Raw genomic sequence first — 6,000 nt, 5'->3', positions numbered from 1 at the left:
GAGATTTTTTTGTGCCTGGGGAAAACCACCAAGAGAATGTTTAAAATTAGAAAACAGTTGTAGTTTATTAGTTACTGAGATTTTTAAGCATCTTTTGGTGATTTAGGTGAGATCATGTAAGAGACTTGCTCTCACCAGGTACTTTGTACTATAATAACTGTCTGACTGGGGATGGTTGACTGTAGCTGTGTTAGTCAGGTTTAGTCTGATCTACTTGTTTGTCTGGGTAACCTGCTTTGTTACAACATAAGGTTATATTGTGCAGAATATTTAGTGATAAAGTACAGAATGATGCACTGAAGCTCTGACTTGGAACCAAACAATAAGGCTGAGTCTGCAGGCTGATGGACTTTTACAGCTGAGTTCTGTCCGACCACAAGGGAGCGACACTGAGCCGTTTTTATCGCCTCAGACGTTCCAGCTGCCATCCAGTCAGATGGATCTTTACCGCAGCAGACAGAACCTGTCCTGGTGGCACATCCCCTCTGAGAGTTTCACTTCCTCCTGCAGAACCTTCGTGGTTCATAAGGTCAACATGTCTGAGACCTGTAACTAAAGTTACAAGAGGCATTTTGACATGAACAGCTTTGGGTTAGACGAGCCGGCGCCGTACCCAGTGGGTCCTAAACCATTGTGCTGCCACAGAGTCTAACTCATCAGATTTATCTTTGCTGCATCAGTGAAGCCTCACAGCGTCGCTTGGTGGGTCCTGGTTTGGTCGGGTTCTTCCTGTCCCACAGTAAAGATGGCGGACGTCACTGATGAAGGATGAACCTGTTGGAGTCCAGAACCGTCTCTGCTCCCAGAGTTTACATCCCTGCTGGTATTTTCACTGTTCGTTCTGAATAACATTTATTCTGTTAGTTTTTACTGTCACTAATTGTAAATCTGCCTTTTTAATGCTCAGACAAACTCGGACATTTTGTACATTTTTAAATTAATCAACTCAGTTGCACATTCCTTTGGACTGGAGTACATTATTTTTATAACTACATAATATTTATGTTGAATGTTTTCCCTTGCTCTTCAATATGTGTTTATTTTTTATTCTATTTTTATATATTGTATTTTTCTATCTTTATGTGAATTATTGGTTTTTGTTCCATAGAAAATTCCCCATTGTGGAACAATAAAGACATTTCTATTTTATTATGTTACTAAGAAACCATAAATGGTGGTTTTCACTTCTTCTTTCTTCGTGGTTTTAATTTCCCTTTTCAAATATTTCATAGCATTAAAGAGAAAGTTAACTGGCTCTTTCCCAGTCTAAAGAGAGGCGATGGTTGATGCTGGAAAACGGCCATTTAGCGGCTCGTCTCTCCTCCCCAACACTTGCAGCACCACACATGGGTGGAGGTCTGGGATGACGGACCAAGAGGTGAAACCAAACCCAACCTGAATTTTATCTCAATTTGTCTCCAGAAGCAGCTCTTTGTCATTAAAGACGTGGCTGTATAGCGACCCCTGCTGGCAGTTTTCAGTTTGGAATATGAGGTTAAAGTAAAGCAACACAGATCAGAAAAGAGGAAGAGTGTAATGATCAAAGGAGGAAGGTGTTTGATTGAAGAATCGTAACGTGTGAAGAGAGACAGGAAACCATCGGAGCCTCAGCATGAAGGTCCATCACAGTTTGTTCTGCCTGATCTTCGTCTGTGAGTCCAACAGAAAAATGTTTGGTTCTTTCTGTAGATGTTAGGAGATGGAGACTTTACACTGAAACTGATCTGGACTGAATTTGAGGATCTTCAGTTTGCATTTATAAAGTTTTAAGAGAATAAAACTTAAAGTTCAGTTTAATAATTTACTTCATTTCAGCTGCTTGATGTTACCTTTGATATTAGCTGAAATTGTTAGATCATCATTTTCAGTCCCTTTGGTTAAAAAGCAAAATCATAACTATAAACATTGTGTTTAGAAAAGTTTTTAAAAAGTAAGAATTACAGATTTATGAAACCAGCAGCTGGTAAAAAATAACTTTTGATTCATTTAGCAGCTTAAACATCCTGTTTTGGTCTATGAGAAATGATTTCTCTGCTTTGAACATTTTAACTACAGCATGTTGAAATTCTTTATTACCAAGAAAAGGAAAATGTGTGAAGCAGAGCATGTTGTCCTACTGGAAGATCTGATACTAACAGTTATTTTCTGCAGCCTTGCAGGTCAGAAGCAGCAGATCTGTTGAAACACATTATGGAGTTTCTGGAGGAAACATAACTTTTCCATGCAGCTTCCTCTCATCTGGAAGAATAAAGATCTTCTGCAGGGAAACCTGTGAAGGAGAAAACCTCCTGATCAGAACGAGTGATGACGCAGCTCAGATCGGACGATACAGAACTGAATATGAAAGGGAAGCTTCCAGAACTTTCCCAGTTCTGCAAGTGAGCATCTTAGAGCTGACCCGGTCCGACGCCGGTCGGTACCGATGTGGTTTGGGAGATTAGGCCTCAGTCAGTGGTTTTTGTCACTACGAGAAAAATGTAGATGCATTTATCTGTTTAATCTGTGATGGGGTCTGGATTCACGGTGAATATTAACTAAAAAGCATAAAATATGACTAAATGTCCGATGTTAATATGAGTGTAATTTCACGGATAAAAATAGTATATGACCGATTTTTTTATTTTTTTTATGTTGTCGGTCAAGATAACAGATAACAAAAAAAGTCTAGCGCCACCTGCCGCCCTGACACCAACTCACACATCTTCATTCACAGTCTTAGTTGTAAATCGATTTTTCTTTTGATGTTAGCTTGTCGATGTCTCAGTTTTATTCGCTGGGAAAATCAATAAGCAGCTTGAGGTGACTCTGCTGCTCTCTAGTGGCGAGAAGCTGTATTGTTGGCTGGTAACAAGCAAAATGCATTATGGGAGATGTAGTTTGTAGTCAATTCGTGTTCAAAACGTATTTTAAGTCAATCATTGGCTTATAAAATGCTGGGGGGCCACATGTGGCCCACGGGCCTTGAGTTTGACACATGTGATCTAACTTCTAGGTCATGGCATCATGTTGCTGATTAAATAAAAGCACATGGTAATCACAGCGTTGTGTCTGACAGAAATAGCTCTTTTTACTTGGTATCATTTTGTTCCTCATTTTCATGAGAAAACCTCTTTGAGGCAAGTTACAAAAACTTGACCTGTCATTGTTCCTTGCTGTTTTTTCACCACTACAGATTAGAGGCTTGCTGATGAATTACTCTGTTTATTATTCAGAGCAGAGACACATGATAAATAAAGACAGTTCTGTTTAAGGAAATATATTAAAACATGGGAAGCTGTTCTGATCTTCAAGTTTAAAGAAAAGAAACCAAAGTAAAGATGAAAATGTACTTACAGAGGAAGAACAAACAGAACAAAGTGTGATGGACGATCATGATGAAGCTCTGACGGTTTCTTGCAGCTAATTTCCTCCTTCAGACAACACAAAGCGTCATCCTTTTTCTTTTCTCTCTTTTTCACACTTCATGCTGGGGGTTTGGTGGTGGAGAGTGCGGTGTGTGGACTGAGAAACAGAGAGCTGTTTTTCAAACTTTTTCTCATGTATTTCTATTTTCATTTATTCGAGTTACTATTTGTTCAAAAACTCAAAAACCCAAAAATAAAAAAAACTTAAGACTTCAAGGTGATCAAAGTAAAAGTGTATTCAACTGAAAAAGCCACTTGATGCACCGTGAGTTTCTGGCTCACAGTTCCAAAGAGATAAAAAGTCAAAAATTCAGTTCTTTGTTGCTTTATTGCATGTAAAATATGGTACAAGCAGAGGAGACCTATTGTTACCTGATTGTCTCACCTGCAGACTGAGTGGCTGCTAGATTGGTAGACTTGCTGGATAAACTGGGTAGAGTGGCAGACTGACTGGTAGTCTGGTACAAAACCACGTGACTCCCTAATGTCTACGTATTTATACGTGAAACACCCATGTCCCAAAATGAACTCATCAAATTACTAGCCAACAAACTTATTCTAAATAACCAAAATTAAACAAAAATTATAATTATAAATTAACCAGAAAATAATAAAAACAAACTGAATAATCAGCATTTTAAGATTTAACTGAAAATAGAGAAATAGCTCCTACATTAATGGTTGAACTGTTGTACATGTGAGATATTGTTGATGTTTTCCCCATCTCTTTCCCAGCTGCTGTCTATCACCTGATTCTCCTGTTTAGGAAATAGTAGCACATTAGATTACTTGTTATTGAACAAAGGCGTCACTTTAGAGCAACTCGTTACCAAGTAGCGCATTATAGCCATTGTTAGCTGTGTTTCCAGTATAAATGTAAGAAAAACTTTGATATTCTGCTGATGTCAAAAAACACAATTTCACTGGTGTTTCCAATAATTAAGAAATGCAATTAAACGTTTCCAATCTAACCCCAGAGTTGGTGACCTCACTTCCTGATAATCTGACATGCTTCCATGTAGAGAACGGCAAACCATGGACTGAATCAGTCCACCCATCAACATATGCTTTCTTATAATTAGTTTTATGCTAACATAATGCATTATGTCTGATTCTCTGACATAATGAACTTTGAGCCTCTTGGTGTCTGAGCTTCATGTTGTGTAGAAGACTCTGCTGGTGTTTGAGACAGAAAAGATGTTTGCTTGGATTCATTTTCTTTGAGTTTAGTCATGTTTCATTTTGTGCATGTTATGATTTTCTCATATCTGGCTCACTGGAAGGTTTGCCAGTTCTGGCATTTATGGTAAAACTTTCATGGTTCTGCACATACAAACAGATAAATATCAAATTGAATCACGGATTCATTCATCCATCTTTATGCTGATGACATTCGGTGGTTTAAAGGTGTTTTCCTCCTTTCTGATTTATTTTTTGTATGTTTGTTACATTTAAATATCAGTCACAAAAACCCACAAGTAAACACAGAGTGCAGCATTTAAATGGAGGTGCTTACTATTAAGGAAGAAAAAAAAAGTTAAATACATTAAATGCTGCTTTTATATTATTTTATTGTTTTTAGTATTATTTTTCTGGATACACGATCCACCAAACCAAACCGAGGTGAGCATGAAAACATTTTGGGACAAAAAAACTAATTTTGACACTCATACGAATAAAAACTAATTATTTTTGCTAAGAACTCTAAAATGAGTGAAGACGTCACAGAGGAAGCTGATGAGTGGAGATCTGCTGATGTGGAAATCTACTCAGCTTACCCTGAAACCACAAACACCAAACCAACAGTAGCTGAAACCAACCGACTGACTTACCAGACTGCTCTTCTCAGCAGCCGGTAAGCAGATCCTTACAGAATCATTCAAACCACATTTATCTTCCACAGTCTTTGACGTTACACAACTTACTAATTAATAAACAGACTCCAGTGTTTCTGTTTCTGGACTCTGAGGTTGTTTAGAGAACATCAGAGGACAAAAGATCCCATAAAGACCAAAGAACCAGGAGAACGATGTGGAGATAATTAGAGCAGGAAGAGCTTCTGAAGAACAGGAACTTCTCATTACAGCACACAGACGGAAAATCTGTAGCTGCCTTTATGCTCCAGCTGGACAGAAACAAAACTGAAGTTACTGTCTTTGGGTCTAAAGAGGAATGATCTATAGGTATAGATCTAGAGTTATAGATCTAGAAGTAGAGAACTAGAGTCAACACACAGCTTCAATTGTTCCAGCTGAAAACTAGAGATTTCAGCTGGTCTGACCTCTGACCTCTGACCTGACCCATCGGTTCCTCAGTGGTTCCTTCCAGCAGCTGCAGGACATTCAGGCCCAGAGAAACTCATCCTGGTTCTACACAACCCGGTTCTACACCACCCGGTTCTATACGACCTAGTTCTACACCACATGGTTCTACCCCACCCGGTTCTACACCACCCGGTTCTACACCATCTAGTTCTACCCCACCCGGTTCTACACCACCCGGTTCTACACCATCTAGTTCCACCCCACCCGGTTCTACATCACCCGGATCTACAGTCCTTCACTGAGAGAACAGACTTTAATCTACTCCCAGACAG

General features: G+C 38.9%; 1 long non-coding RNA gene across 1 annotated transcript in view; it reads left to right on the top strand.

Moving 5' to 3' along the window:
- Nucleotides 1-1,172, top strand: part of LOC148152619 (uncharacterized) — a 4,807-nt gene extending 3,635 nt beyond the window's left edge. Inside the window, exon 4 of the long non-coding RNA XR_015762236.1 lies at nt 1-1,172. This exon is cut by the window's left edge and continues 606 nt beyond it. This is a non-coding gene — a long non-coding RNA (uncharacterized LOC148152619).
- Nucleotides 1,173-6,000: the final 4,828 nt, after the last annotated feature.

Source organism: Poecilia mexicana, unplaced genomic scaffold (assembly GCF_051168715.1).
Source record: "Poecilia mexicana isolate PSO_F unplaced genomic scaffold, ASM5116871v1 scaffold_23, whole genome shotgun sequence".
Taxonomy (NCBI): Eukaryota; Metazoa; Chordata; class Actinopteri; order Cyprinodontiformes; family Poeciliidae; genus Poecilia; species Poecilia mexicana.
The sequence above is the reverse complement of the archived record's forward strand: the minus strand, read 5'-3'. Positions and strand labels throughout refer to the sequence as shown.